Source organism: Sphaeramia orbicularis, chromosome 21 (assembly GCF_902148855.1).
Source record: "Sphaeramia orbicularis chromosome 21, fSphaOr1.1, whole genome shotgun sequence".
Taxonomy (NCBI): Eukaryota; Metazoa; Chordata; class Actinopteri; order Kurtiformes; family Apogonidae; genus Sphaeramia; species Sphaeramia orbicularis.
This window is the reverse complement of record NC_043977.1, coordinates 26,487,168-26,502,747: the sequence shown is the minus strand read 5'-3', so window position 1 is coordinate 26,502,747 and position 15,580 is coordinate 26,487,168. Positions and strand designations below refer to the sequence as shown.

Below are 15,580 nucleotides of genomic sequence, written 5' to 3'. Positions count from 1 at the left end.
ATAACATCATCTCCTTCAGCCATCGCAGACACACACACATCAGAGGCTTCTTTGTGGAGCTCACTGTATAATTAGCACAGCCTTTGACGCGTGTTACTGCTTTGTACTATAATGGAAAGCTAACAACCTAGTACAAGCGCTTTCCTTCACTTAACTTGCTGGTGGTTTATGTGTTTGGCTACTTGGTTTTGCTTCTTTCTCTGTCTCTATAGGACACATTTAAAAAAAAAAAAAAAAAATCTACAGGGTGGGGAAGCAAAATTTACAATGAACATTTAGTTGTTTTTTCTCAGCAGGCACTACGTCAGTTGTTTTGAAACCAAACCTAACACTATTATCCATACCTTTTCAGAAACTTTTGCCCATATGAGTAATCAGGAAAGCAAACGTCAGAGTGTGTGATTTGCTGAAGGCACTCGTCACACCAAAGGAGATTTCAAAAATAGTTGGAGTGTCCATAAAGACTGTTTATAATGGAAAGAAGAGAATGACTATGAGCAAAACTATTACGAGAAAGTCTGGAAGTGGAGGAAGCAACAAAAAATGTACCAAAGCTTTTATTAAAGCTCTCAAATCCAAAATCCTAAAGGATCCAACCAAATCCATGAGAAAAATGGCAATTGAACTTGAAGTAGACAATAAGACCGTTAGAAATGCAGTAAAATATGATTTGAAGATTTAAATTCTCATGACTTTCAATAAACTAATTGGTCATACACTGTCTTTCAATCCCTGCCTCAAAATATTGTAAATTTTGCTTCCCCGCCCTGTACACGTGAAGGATATCAATCTTAAAAAAAACCTCACATTCTGAGAAATGTTGCAGCAACCACGTCCATGGTGTGTTTAACCCTTTCATGCATAGTGGTCACTCCAGTGGACAGCTGTTCAAAGGTGTCCTTTTGTATATTCATGGATTTTGTTGTTTTAGTTTCATATCAGCCAACACAGTGGACTCTTATGCATCATCCCATACAATGCAATTCATACCATTACTGTAACTTTGCTGTTCTAGATAAACCTGATCTGCAGTAACATGTTTGAGTGTAAAACATTGCTTATTGTTATTACATTAAATTAACAGTTCTTTTTTTTTTGGCATATTATCTCCATGAAGTGAGTAATAACTAGTATTAGAGTATGTTCAAATGTGAGAAAATATCAGATTGGCAGCATTAAAAATGTTTTTTTTCCATAGTTTTCACAGTATATAAGTAAATACATGTTTCTTTGCTTCTAAAATTAAATGCATGGTGTCCAGCAGAGTGGAGATTTTTGTAACTCCATGAAAAATAGGTTCATAAAAAAATTCAATCACATTTTTTTATGCCTCAAGAACAATAAAGAACACTCAGAAAAAAAAACAAACAAACTCTTGATTAAGGTTCTCATAATTCACGCATGAAAGGGTTAAGAATAACTGCAAACATGAATCTGGTTGTGCATTTCTCTATATTCAGAGATAATAAAGAGCAGAAAAAATGGATGAAGACGACTAAAGTTATAATTCTTAAACAAAGGAGGAAAGAAGTCAGATAACGCACGCATATTATCCAACTAACTTTACCTCCCACTGCTCTTTATAGATCCCCCTCATACAGAATAGCACTTTTACGAGGTATTTAACACCTTCAAACTTCCTGTTCGGTTTGTCAGCCTTTTATCTGCTCTGTCTAGTTTAGGAGAAATTAAATAAATATAAAATATAATCATTTATGTCAATGCACTGTTGTATATGGACCAAGAGCTTAAACAGTATTTAAGACACATAAAATAGTGATCTACTCCTGGTAAAAAAAAAAAAAGACAATGGGAGCGGAAATTGCACTAATAACTGTATATGATTTAAATAAATGACATAAACAAACCCTAGATGGCACTGAACTAAGGAGAGAGGTTATCATAAACATGTAGACAGACTGTTTTATGGAGCCGTGACATTGGACTCAACTACAATTTGTACGGCACATACACATAACAGAAAATACTTAAAATACGCACCACCACACAACAATAAAAGTAAAAGTTAAAGTGCTTAAATGAATTTTGCATTGGAGAGATAGTCATTTGTAAACTCCATTTCCATTTCCACTGATATGGTGATATATTGAGTTGTCTTTAATACGTGGTACTTGTTTTGGAGGACGTCTCGTGGATGACACAGATGACTCTGTACATAAGCTACAAAACAATAAATAATGAGTCGTAATGTCTTCATCCACATTAAACTCTTGTAAGCCAATATTTGCAGGTCACTTAAATAAACATTCCATTAAATTATTCATCACTAATACAAATCCAGTAAAAAACATAAGGCTTATTCTGCTGGAATAATGAGTATTTTTGCTGTACTTGAAGTCATATTATCACGATATTTTTACTCATTTAAGCTATGCTGATATAAAAAGAAGTTGCTGCTAAAAACCTCACAGTATTTTATACAAGTATTAAAACATTTGTGATGACAAAAGCCACTTTACTCGAGTCAAATCACTCACTTTTCTGTGCCCTTGTAATGGACAGTTAACCTTTCCTGAATTTGCGTCTTGGCTTGAACGCATCTTCCGCCACTCCTCCAACGGACCTCATGGAAAGTACAAACTTAAAAAACAAGGGAAATCAGAGTCAGCGTCCATTCAGAATGACAGTCCTGATTCCCAGCTGCACAGCCTGCCCCTGGATCTCCACTTGGGCCGAGAGACATAGACACAGAAAGGTAGAGAGAGAGAGAGACAGAAAGAGAGAGAGAGGGAAGGCGAGAAAGAAAGCGACTTGGCGAGAGTGATGAGGCTCGGGGGAAAAACACGAAAGGGAAAAATAAAAAAGAATTTTAAAGAACACAGAAGAAGAAATGAGATTAAATTTTCCAAAAACGAGGGCTGTGCAGGAACAGCAGCCAGTACGACTCTACATCTGTCTGGAATTAAAACAGGAGACAGACAGAAAGAAAGAAAGAAAGAAACAGAGACAGACGCTTCTGCTGTTGGTTAAAAACTGCATCTGAACTTGAGTGTTTGGTTCGTGCTGTAGATGAAGGAAAAAAATCTTCAAAACAACATATCAACACTAACATTTCTCTCCCCACAGAGAGAAAAGAAAACAACAAAAGAGCCGACACCTACCTATATTTAGACACTACAGTAGCCTTTCAACACGGGATTTATTATAGAAACACATACTCCTGTTTAACATTCTTCATTAAATTCTAATATCCAGTGTTTTTTAAGTTACGCTGATGCAGAATTTGGACATGATTTAAGCTTTTACTTATTTGTGAATTAAAAAAGGATTTATAATAAAACAATTATATTCTTGTTCATAGCCATCACCCACAATAGTGTCAAAAATATTCCTGTTTCAGTTCTAAAAACCAAAAACGGAGCACCGCTTCCTGCTTTCTGAACCGGCTTTGGGCCTTTAATGTGGGCCACATATTAAACCAATGACTGTACCAACCCCAGAAACACATCTTCAGTTTGTTTTCCCACACTTCCTTGTTCTTTGACCACGTCACTGGAGTATGAAAAGAATGTCCTTCAGACCAACACCATTCCTCTAAATGACATCTCTGACCTTTGAACCCTGAGAGTTTGAAAGGGATTTCCTAGGTGTGAATACCACAAAGTACCAGAGAGCCAGTAAAATCTATTTTATGTGTGTGGTTTTTTTTTTCTCCATTACATTTTCTATTAAATGTGCGTACGATGAAAAAATGGTGCAGATTAGAACCACCTACAACTAAGGACTGGCTACAAATTGTGAATTGAATATTTGAGATGGAGATTCTGACCCATAGATTGAGGACTGAAGAAGAGCAGTGTCATGATAAATGGAAGAAATGGATAATTTTTTGGTTTATTATGGTCAATGTATCCCAAATGTCCCTCATGTTTGGTTTGTATTGTACTGCAATCAAACAATAAAAATAAAGTTAAAAAAAAAATAAAATAAAAAATGTGTACAATGAACAGAAGTGCCTTTGCTATCTGTGGCCATTTCTCTGTTCTGCTTGGTTTGGTGTTTGGTTTGCAGAACAGTTGGGAGGCAGAGGAACTGGAGTACTGTTACCTCATCTGGATACTCCATTAATACTATGTGTGTGTAGGCGGTGTACACACACACACACACACACACACACACACACACACGGAGGCTGAGTCACTGTATTCAGCTGCCAGTCGTCTGTTTCAACAACAAACATCAGAAAAAGCATTTACGGTTATCAGCGTGCACGTACACACACAGATTAACATTGACATTAATAGGAGATATAGGGGGAAACACGATACAGATACGAGTCTAAAAGCCGAAATTTGGAAGCCACACTCACACACAGCTGGTATCATAGTAAGTCTGGTCTACACAGGAAGCCTCTGAGTTTAAAGTAACACAATGTGACCTTAAACTGCCCTTAGTTGTCTTTACACAAACATATTTCCTTACATAAAGCTTTTTGTGCTTTGCTTTTTGACCTTCAGTTCAGCTTTGTGACTGTGCAGCTAAACCCAACACCTCCCACTGTTTCAGCTGATTTATTTACCATTTATTTGGTTGTGTTGTACTGTTTGGATTATGACTTTAATTGAAAAATAATCAACCCCTTGTTCAGCTCTATCAAAGCTTTTCTTTCAAATGGACTCCAGTTTCTAATCTCAACCACAATGAAAACTATGCCATTTGTTACAACACGTAATATGGATTTAGATCTTTCTAGGCCGGGTAGTGGGTTTGGGATTATGAGACTTAATCAAGGTGTTTTGGTTATCTGTGTCGTCTGTGACAGTAAAACCTGCACAAAGCTCTACTCCAGTCATAATATTCACAGTAGGAGGATTTCAGTCACCTATCTAAAGTGAAAATCCCAGTCCACACATTACAAAGACCAACATTTCTAATGAATATAAAGATAGTAGACTCATGACTGCAAGAATTAACCCAGTATTCAGCGACTATAGTAAAAACCCAAACAAAACCATTTATTTAATTAGTTTACAAACTCTCCTTGTGCTCTTTGCTAAGTGCCCTATATCCATACAAACCGGGGAATTGACTGAGCAGACCAGCAGAGACAGACAGGACCCGGGTCCATCTCCAGTTACTTACTCTAGACCTGCTGCTGTGTCTCTGCAGGACCAGGTTTAGCACTGACACAGCAAAACTCCCCGCAATCCGGACTACTACACAGCAGTGCTGCATTACACTACACAGCTTCCACTCCACCTTTATACGAGGTGCTACTGTACAGGGTCTTTTTATCCCTAACAATGCCACGTGCATATTCACACATGGAAGCTTCCTACAAGTCTGTACTTTTGACCACTTTTAAGACCCAGATTTACCCTCCAGGTTCAGTGTCAAACTAGTAACAGATCACAAACCCGCTTCTCTGACTTTTCAGATAGATTTAGGGGGTCGAGCTCATTTAATGGCCATTTAACCCTTTAACAAAAGCAATCCCTCCAATGCTGCATTTTGCATTTTACAGCATTCAAATTATGGTAACTCCTGAACCGTTTGCGCTATCCATAAAATCCAAATGATGAATTCAATGACACTACATAACACTCGACAGCAGCAATGTGGGACAAGTAGAAAGGAACTGTTTCAGAGACTTCCACACAGGCTAAAAAAAACACCAGGAAATAACAAAAAATATGAAGCTATAATATGGATACTGAATGTTCAAGACCAAAAAGCATGTTTGAGCAGATGTAAAATAATTGAAAGTTTATTTCTGCAATCTCAAAAAGTTTCATTAGGGACATTTACAGATGTTTCTGATGATAAATATGCTAAAACCTTCAAGTCAGTTTTTTCTTTCTTTTTTACTAAAACATACTGTTTTAAGCATTTATTATTTATAATAATGATCATTAATGGCCAGATATTGAAAGTTAAATTCTTCCTGAAAACAAAAGTGCAAAAGAATTTGCAACACAAAAACATGAAAACACCTAGGCTGCCTGTCATAATGTCAGTCTGGAGCTTATTTCTTGCATTATTTCCCTATCCAGAATAACTTGAATATATTTTCTTCCTCCTGTTTACATGACCTTCATTTTCCAAAATATCTCCATCCACAAGACAACACAAAAATGACAATGAACTGGTACTAATGCTCATACAAACCATTAGTACAGCCTGTCTAGACTTAACAGACACTGCATATTTAACTGGACAGAGCAGACACGCAGGCTTCAATCTGTCATGAAACTGTGCAGTAACATTACACTGCAAACTTCAGTTACATTAGGTGTTAGTTCAGCTTGTCAATGTGATTTCACCATAACGTTGCTTCGGTCTATCTCCCAAAAAGTATGACTGATCTACTGCAGGTCATACACTGATTTATACACATGGATTGTGTGTTTCAGGTGCAGGTTCATTACACAAAGCAATAATAGAGACATGTGTGAAATGCAGTGTGAAGCCATTGTTTTCCAGTCTTGGTTTTTCCTGTCCATACAAACCAGAATATATATAAATCATCACTTTCCTTTTTCAAAAAATCTCAGTTTTTGCAACCTAAAACAGCACAACAGAGAGCCCAAATATAGAGGAAAAATATCAGTTTTGCAAAACTAATGTCTAAAAGTATAGTTTAAAAGTATAGGAGGTCTCTCAGTCAAAATAGTAAAAGACATTGTGAAGTAAAGGGGAGTGGGGGGAGTTATTTGCCACCACTGCCAAAAAAGCTACCCAAGTAAGCTTATTTATTACACACTGCCATGCTTCAGCGCATTAGACTTAGTTACTTATACTCGTGTTATGTCATTTAATTGTAAAAGAAGTTGCAAAATATGAAACAATTCAATACCACTGAAGATCAAGAAAAGGAAATGGTCATTACTTTAAATAAAACTGTTATTTTTAAGCATAGAAAGAATGAATAGTATAGATATTTTAATGTGGAAATGTTAACCCATAAATACCCAAACATCCACTGTTTACCAAAAGCATCTCCTAATCTAAATTGTTCATCCACAAATCCTATAAATCCATGTAAATAACTGGTGTAAAATACAGTTTATTGTCTTTTCATGGCCATCGGATATGACCCATTTGGACGTTCAGAGGCTCCGTAGTTACACTGGAAACACTATCGTCTTCTACAACATTGATTCACCAGTAAAACCAATGGAGTTTAATAAATGACAGTAGATGGAGACGCTTGGTTTATGTTCAGTTAATAATATATTTTACTGAAAAAGTCACTTTTTCTTCAGTTTTTTTCTGCTTTGATACAATAACCTTTGACTTTACTCTGAGCTTTTATGAACCTCTACATGATCAGAAAATTAAATATTTAAAATAAATGATTTTCACTGGCAAAACTGCTAAAGTTCAGTGGATGACAGTGTAATAAATGGTGATAAATCACTTAGGAAAGGTTAAATAAAGAGAAAAGTCATTTGGGAACTGACACTAAAGTCACACTGGGTCCTTATGGGTTAATTATGGCTTTAAAATGATAGTTTTTTTGGCTAAAAATTAAAAGCTGAAATGTCTCAGCTTTCTTGAATGCATCAGCCAAGGTAAGATGGTGCCTATTTGCAAATGCATTAATGCGTCTGCATGGTGTAATTTTCTTAACAAAACAGCTGTGACTAAATAAGAAATCAAGGCTTGCAGCGTCCCTCTGCAGCAGATCTGCTCATGCTGCTCCTTCACACCCTCTGTCTGTCTCCCGTCTTCCCCATGGGATGAGGAGGAATTTCCTGAGAGAGGGATAGATGACTTTTCCATATACTTGGGGAGAGAAAGACACGCATAAAAGCAGAGCAGGAAAGAAAACAACAACATCAGATGGTGACCTGCTTTGACCTTTCGTAACCACCAGTGAGAATATCTGCAACAGAGCAGCTGATACAGATGTAACTGCACTGATTCTGATGTTTACAAGATGACTGCAGCACCGCCACATGAAGCACACAAGTCCCACATTGTCTTTTAATAAATATTTGCAGGCCTGCTCTGTGGCTGAAAATGCAAAAAATTCCGACAAAAACTTAAGAACAGCTTAAAGGGACAGCTCAGCATATATCGTGACATCTGGCAGAAGGAGTGCAGTTTCTTCCTAGAATTTCTAGACATTTATGCAGAAAATGGACTGCAACACAGTAAAAAAAGCCTTGTTTATGGGGAATAAGTCTTTTTTTTTCTTAAGACATCTCACACTTTTAAGAAAAATACATTTGGCTTTGTTTTAATAAGTTATTCCAGCTATTTTTTATGCCAAATCTAACCAGTAACAAACAAAAACCATCCTGTTCCTTATTTCAAGAGCCATGAATTCTCAATTTTAGGATATGAAATCTGTCTTAAATCCATTTTTTGTTGTTTCTAATTAGGGATGTAATGATTACCGGTATAAAGATAAACCACTGTAACATTCCCAACAGTTAGTATTATCGTTTAAATTCTAATTATTATGAAAACTGTGTTTGACTACTGCTCTGACAATGAAACTAAAACAACTTAAATTTGATATGGAAAATGGTCAAACAAGCTCCACTATGACCTGTCCAACTACTTTTTTTCCCACTCAAAAAAACCCACTGAGGAATCAATAGGAGAACTGACAAGGAATTGGATCAGTAAGCAGAATCGTCAGTGGCATTGATACTGATAAAATCCAATCAATTCCCACCCCTAGCATAGATGTCTCTTATGTCCATAAGATGCCATCTTGAATGCATATTTGTATGTTTGATTTTTTCTTATTAATATTTTAATGTTTCTGCCAACAGAAAGTACATTATGCGTGTTATTTTAATTTTTTTTTTTTTTTTTCCAAAATACAACTTGGTTAAATTATTTCAGTGTGTGCATAAGTACTTTTTGAACATTTTGAGCACATTTCAACAATACTCCGATAATAACGATAACTGTGAGAATTTTGGTCACAATAACCGTGATATGAAATTTTCATATCATTACATCTCTGTTTCTAATAATCACAACTCACTTAAATTGTGTTCAGGCTCATTCCAGTATAACAACATCCACACTTTTACTGTAGTTTTAAGAAATCTATCCGAGTACAATTTGTTTTTACAGCCTTAACGGTCGCAATCCAGTGTTGAATCTCTAAAGTGGAAAAGTTGAAATTTTACAAGCGGTTGTGTGTCTGACTGATTCTTGGTCGAGAGCAGTGACTTTCTAGATACTTTTCATCTGCGTGAGGTTGCCAGGCAACCATCACAGACTCCAGACCCTGCAGGTCTCGGATGCAGGCCGGCTGGTAGGATACACTCACATATATCAGCCTTTTTGCTGAAGTAGGGCAGCGGGGATTTTTATACTCCAGTTAACCCTCCACACTGTGAGCAGATACACATTTCTGCCCCACTTTACTGCATGTGAATGTGTAAGTAAGTCGAAGTGGGGTGTCTCAGATCTGTCGGGGGTAATCACACTTCAGCTCTGATGGGCTTAGATAGAACCTACGAACTGAAGGGAAGTGAATCTATGTCTGAAACGTCGCTTAATTCACTGAAATCAGGGATTGTGATGCAGTAGTAGTTAATATGTACGAGTGGGTGGAAAGGTTACACTGCCAACACACTTTCCTCCTACAAATCTACAGTTACAGAAAAAAATTATTAGACCACCCCTTGTTTTCTTCAGTTTCTTGTTTATTTTAATGCCTGGTACGACTAAAGGTACATTTGTTTGGACAAATATAATGATAACAACAAAAATAGCTCATAAGAGTTTAATTTCAGAGCTGATATCTAGACATTTTCCATGGTTTTCTTGATAATAACCAAAATCACTTCAGTTCTTACATCAATAGCTATGGCATTGTACTGACAAAAACAGTGCTTTTAGGCATTCCATGTTTTCTTTTCTGTCTGTTTTAGTCACATGATACACACTGGAGTTAATACTTGATTGCATAACCATTGTTTTTGATGACTTTTGATGGTCTAATATTTTTTTTTCTGCCACTGCATTATCAATTCTATTAGGATGTCCTGCCTTTTTGACATCAGACATGTGCATAGATACTATACTAGTTAACATATTCTCATTTATACCTATATTTTGCACTGGTTGGATTATATCTGCAAATCTACATCCTTAAAAATGTTTTAAAAAATGAAAAATTAAAAAAAAAAAAAAAAACTATGGGTAGATACTGTCTTCAGTTACAAGATGTTTTCATGCTGTTTTTCCCTAAAATTAAATGGAAAAAGGATGTATGAGTATTCTTCTCTTCGCTTCGTATTTGTTGTAAAATGACTTTAAACTGAGTAGCTATAGTCTCATTGAATGTATACCATTTGATGTGAAATGACTTGGAAGACAGTAGAAACAGTGGAATGTTTTGCCTGTTTGGATACTCATTTGAATACTGAGGATTTGTGACAGATATTTGTTAAATGAAATACTTTAATTAACAATTTAATTTAGTCCATTTTTTTCTTCTTATATGTATATATATAATTTGTATGTGTGTGTCTTTTCCTTGTTAATAGAAGGTTAAGTAAATACATTATACGCCCAGCAGAACAATGGCCATAGAAAGACATGTCTATGAGCAAAATGTCACTTTACTTGGTCCTATGCCACTAAGCTCGTCCACACTGACAACAGTTTACTCAACAAACCATCAACACAAACCTTTATATTTCTCAAAATACAGCAAAGTAACGGTTCTTAATTCTACGTCGTACCTAAATTATGAGTTTAACAGCTTGGTCTGAACACATTACAGTGAAGGTCTGTTAGCAGGAACACAGTGATGGTCTGAAGGAGGGAGACAGGTTGACCATTAGGACAGACAGACAGACAGACAGACAGACAGACAGATGGCAGGCCTGCATGTCTGATGATGTTGAATTTTAAATGATTTGTAAATGAGTCTTGGGTCAAAGCTGATGTTCAAGTAAAAGGAAAACACTAATAATAAAAGCAGCATCAAATAAGGATGAGTGCAGGTTTATTTGACCCCACTGAAGCTTCATCAAATACAATAAAACTATACATGTAAAGTCCTTGGTGTGCCAGCTGTGTGTGTGTGTGTGGGGGGGGGGGGGGGTGCACGCCCATATCTGTGTAATGCTATATGAATGCCACGCCTTGCTTGTGTCAGCTCAGCACGCCTGGCCTCCAAGCTGCAGCAATGAACGCACATATTCCGGCTGGAGAGGCGCTGTCAGCCGGCTGCTGCTCCCCGGCGAACCTGCGCATCCAGGCCGGGAGTGTATGCGCTCTGCAGGCCCTGCACCGTTTCACCCACCCGTGGAAAAAACACAAAAAACTAAAAAACACTCATGCACAGTAAATAACGGCGTTTCCAGGGTGGAACCTACATGTGCACATACAGGGGAATCTGAAAAGGATTGAAACATATGAAGTCAATGGAAGCCCCCCCTTTTTTTCCTGCAAAGCCAGTCGTTTTCTGTGTTGCCCCCCCTCCCTCTCCCCACCCCTTCTCCTTTCTCTGCATACACATGCAGCCACTAACGGGATTAATTGGCTTTTATTCCAGCGGATGTTAATTAAAGGTTCCGGTTTGGATTTTACGCACCATAAAAGCCAAATACTGTGGTTTAACACTGGATAGTCTGGTCCTACACAGAAAACAGCCTTCATACACAGGGACGGGGGTGAATTAGGGTAGAGATGCGTTTAAGGTGAGGGGGAATCGGGCTACTTACTGTGCAGATCCAGGGAGATTTGTGGGAGAAAAGCCGCAGCCAGCAGCGGGGACGCAGAGCCGAGCCGGCCGCCGGAAAAGCCCTCACTGGAACGGGCAAGGCTTCGTCGGGATGTCTGCCGGTTCAATCCCGGTTCGGACCGACTCCCCTTTCCCAGATATCCCAGTTTTCCCAGATTTCCCCTGCTGCCACACACTGAATCCCAACACCGCTCTCTGCTGCGCCAAGTTACAGCCAGGCGCAATGGACGTCTGCCGGAGCGGAGTTTCACAATAAAAGCCCATCCTCCCACAGCTGAGTGAGCAGGAAAAAAACCACTCAGACCCACTGAGATGTCCCACTTCATCCACTAAGACACAGTGTTTTAAAACTGCACCATAACTGTAAGGTTTGCACTATTTTCTTTTCTTTTCTTTTTCTTTTTCTTTATTTAACCCAGTGGTTTCCAACCTTTTTTGGCTCATGACCCCATTTTAACATCACAAATTTCTGGTGACCCCAGACATTCAAAACAGAGACTTTTTTTTGGCTAAAATTAATTTGTTTTTCATCATGTAATAGCTTGCTATACTTTGTTGCAAATAAACGTTAAGACAACATTTAGACTATATAATGTACATTTTTATTAGTAAGTTTTAATTTTTTAATTTTTAAAAAATAAATTATTAGAAATTTCAGGCGACCCCAGACACTGAAAATGGAGACATTTTATTTGCTAAAATTAATTTGTTTTTGATCGTGTAATAGTTCTCTATAATATGTTGCAAATAAATGTTAATTTTAGGCAACATTCAGGCTATATAATGTAATTTTTTATTTGCAAGTTTTAATTTTTTATCAATTACTAGAAATTTCAGGCGACCCCATTTGAATCCCAGGTGACCCCATGTGTGGTTATGACCCCAAGGTTGAAAAATACACTCAGTGTAAATTTGATTAACCCAGCACTTTTTGTGCTATAACTGTATCTTCCGTAAGTATGGAAGATACAAAAATGTATTAAAGTTATTTTCACTGATATTGGACAAATCAATTCTTTTTGCACTGATTGGGAATATTATGATAGATTTATTCAACCTCAATAAGTATGCATTATTAATTTGACAATTTATCACTTTCAATAATTTTTTTTAAACCCAAACCCTTATCATTCTGCTATTATTGTTCACATCCTCTTAAACTTTGTGTTATATTCTAATATTATTGCACAAATCAATTCTTTTTTTGCACAGGCAACATTTAGCTACATTCTTCTATTTCTGTGCAACCCATTTATTTAATTTAAATGAATATGTGTTTTTTAGTTGACAGTGAAGCAATTTTAACTAAATGATTTTATGTTGTTTGTATTTTATATTTCATAACATAATCCTCACTCGTACCATACTATAGGCTATATCTATTTTTATTGTATTTTATTATGTTCATAGTTTTATATACATAGTGGTATACATAGTTTAGCATTTTTTTTTAATGTGCATATTATGTGTACATTTTGCGTACTGAATTTCACTGACTGGGGATCAATAAAGGTTTATTTGATCTTGTTTTTAGACATATTTACACATTTATTTAGCGTAAATAAATATGCATCATTGATTTGACAATTTTTTCAACCCAAACTCTTTTCATTGTACTATTATTAACATCCTTGTGAACTTTTTACATGGAATATTTTAATGTTACTACACAACTGACAGACAATTCGATAGGCTTTGTTTCTGTGCAAGACATTTATTTAGCTTAAATAAATATGCATAACTAGTTTCATATGTTTTTCAGTCTGAAGTGAAAACCCAAACCCTTATCATATTATTATTGTTGCTATCCTTTCTAACTTTGTGTTCATGCTTTATAAATACCACAGCCTTATCTCACCTTATCACAGTCTCATACTGATAGTATTTATAGACAACAGAGCACGGTGAAGGTCAAATTTAAACCTATTATTAAAATAATTACAAATGGAAACAATATTTACAAAGCTGAATGTTGAGAAGTACAGGTTGAATTCCAGGGGTTTCACATGTGTTGTCCTTTATTGTGAAGCTGGAATAGAATGACTTCCGGTTCTCTACATTCTGACTTGTCGCATCCTCAGCGCTACACCGGATCCCAAAAAAGTCACCGGGAGCGCGTATCCATGCCCTGCGCGTTCACGGTGCCTTGTTTCCTGTCCTGCCCAACCCAGAAATCAGCCTCAGCCAATCAGGTGCGGCGAAGTCATTCTATTCTATTCTATTCTATTCTATTCTATTCTATTCTATTCTTCAGACCATCAAACTGCCTCTAAATGTGTATTAGATTATATTTATATAAAAAATAAAAACATAAAAAGTAACCTAGGTCTTTCTCTTGTGTTTTTCTTCATGTGTGCCTCTCAGACACACAGGAAGACACACAAACACAAATACACTCATGCATAGACACAATTTCAGCACCTTAACATGTGTTTTGTTTTGTTTTGTTTTTAACTGAAGGCTGACCTCTGCTGGCAAACAAGTTAACTAACAATTAACAATTAATTCAAAGAAAATTAAAAACATACATATAAATACATTAAAAAAAGAAAAAAAAAAGAAAAGAAAATCTGTATATATGTGAGAAAATCTACTACAAACAGAGCATTTTAACCATTATTCAACATAAAAATTAAAGACGTCTGATTTCAGTTCACTTTGGGTATGAATTACTAAAAATATATTTTAATCTCTGTGGACTCTGTACATAACAGAGGGCTGAATATACAAGCTAAAGACATTTATATATACTCACACATATTTTTAAAACAATGAACAAAACAGTCGACTTATGCTGCTCATATTCACTCTGGGCTGGTGATGGTATCCGACTGTTGAACATTCAGGCACAAGAGAGGAAGGAAGAGGAGGTGAGACAAGCTGCAGCTGTAAACCACAGTATTCATGATGATTTTGTGTATGTCTGTGTGTGCTGCACCGAGGAGGTGGAAATGACACTCATTGCCACCAAACAGTCATGGGTGTTGACCTTTTCACTACAAATTAAAATGGAAGTAGTCAAATCTAAACCTCAGCCACACTTTTTTTGCATTGAGGTTTCTCCACCAAAGAAACTTCATGCAAATTCAAAGTTTTACGTCAATTTCCTATCATTACAAAACCTAAAATTGGCAGGATGTGATAAGATGCAGTTTGCAGATGGGCACAGGGCCCGGTAAGGTGAGAGATGATCATCTACTTTCCCATGCTGATGTCAAGTTTTTTCTTAACCCAGTGCTACTTTGGTGACAGTTCCCAAAGTGAATTCTCTCTTTATTTAACCTTTCTCAAGTGATTTATCAGCATTTATTATAATATTATCCTCTGTATTCTGCATTTTTAAGTGAAACTCATGTAATAATAATAATAATGGATTAAATTCATATAGCGCTTTTCTATGAACGCATACTCAAACCGCATACAGTGGATTCATTATTCATTCACTCACACGTTCACACTGTGGTGGTGGTAAAGTACATATGTAGCCACAGCTGTCCTGGGGCAGACTGACAGAAGTGTGGCTGCCAATTCGCGCCTACGGCCCCTCCGACCACCACCAAACATTCATACGCATTCATACACCAGTGTGAGTAGCAGCACTGGTATGTATATAGGTATGTATTTTCCTATACATATTTTACTGATCATGTTGACATTCATAAAAGCTCAGATTAAAGTTGAGGGTTATTATATCAAAAACAGAAAAAAATGAAGAAAAAAATTACTTTTTTTTCAAGTATAATAAATCATTAACTGAACATAAACCAAGTGTCTTCATCCACTGTCATTGATCCAACTCAATGGGTTTTACCAGTGAATCATTGTTGTAGTAGAGGATGATGGTGTTTCCACGGTAACTGCAGAGCCTCTGAACATCCAAATGGGTCATAT

The 15,580-nt window shown here is 36.6% G+C and overlaps 1 protein-coding gene across 1 annotated transcript in view; it reads right to left on the bottom strand.

Annotated features, from left to right (window-relative positions):
* The window catches only part of raph1a (Ras association (RalGDS/AF-6) and pleckstrin homology domains 1a), an 88,882-nt gene extending 77,006 nt beyond the window's left edge, over window positions 1-11,876 (bottom strand). Inside the window, exon 1 of the mRNA XM_030124815.1 lies at window positions 11,670-11,876. The gene's annotated coding sequence lies outside the window, so the exon portion shown is untranslated. The remainder of the gene's footprint in view (window positions 1-11,669) is intronic.
* Window positions 11,877-15,580: the final 3,704 nt, after the last annotated feature.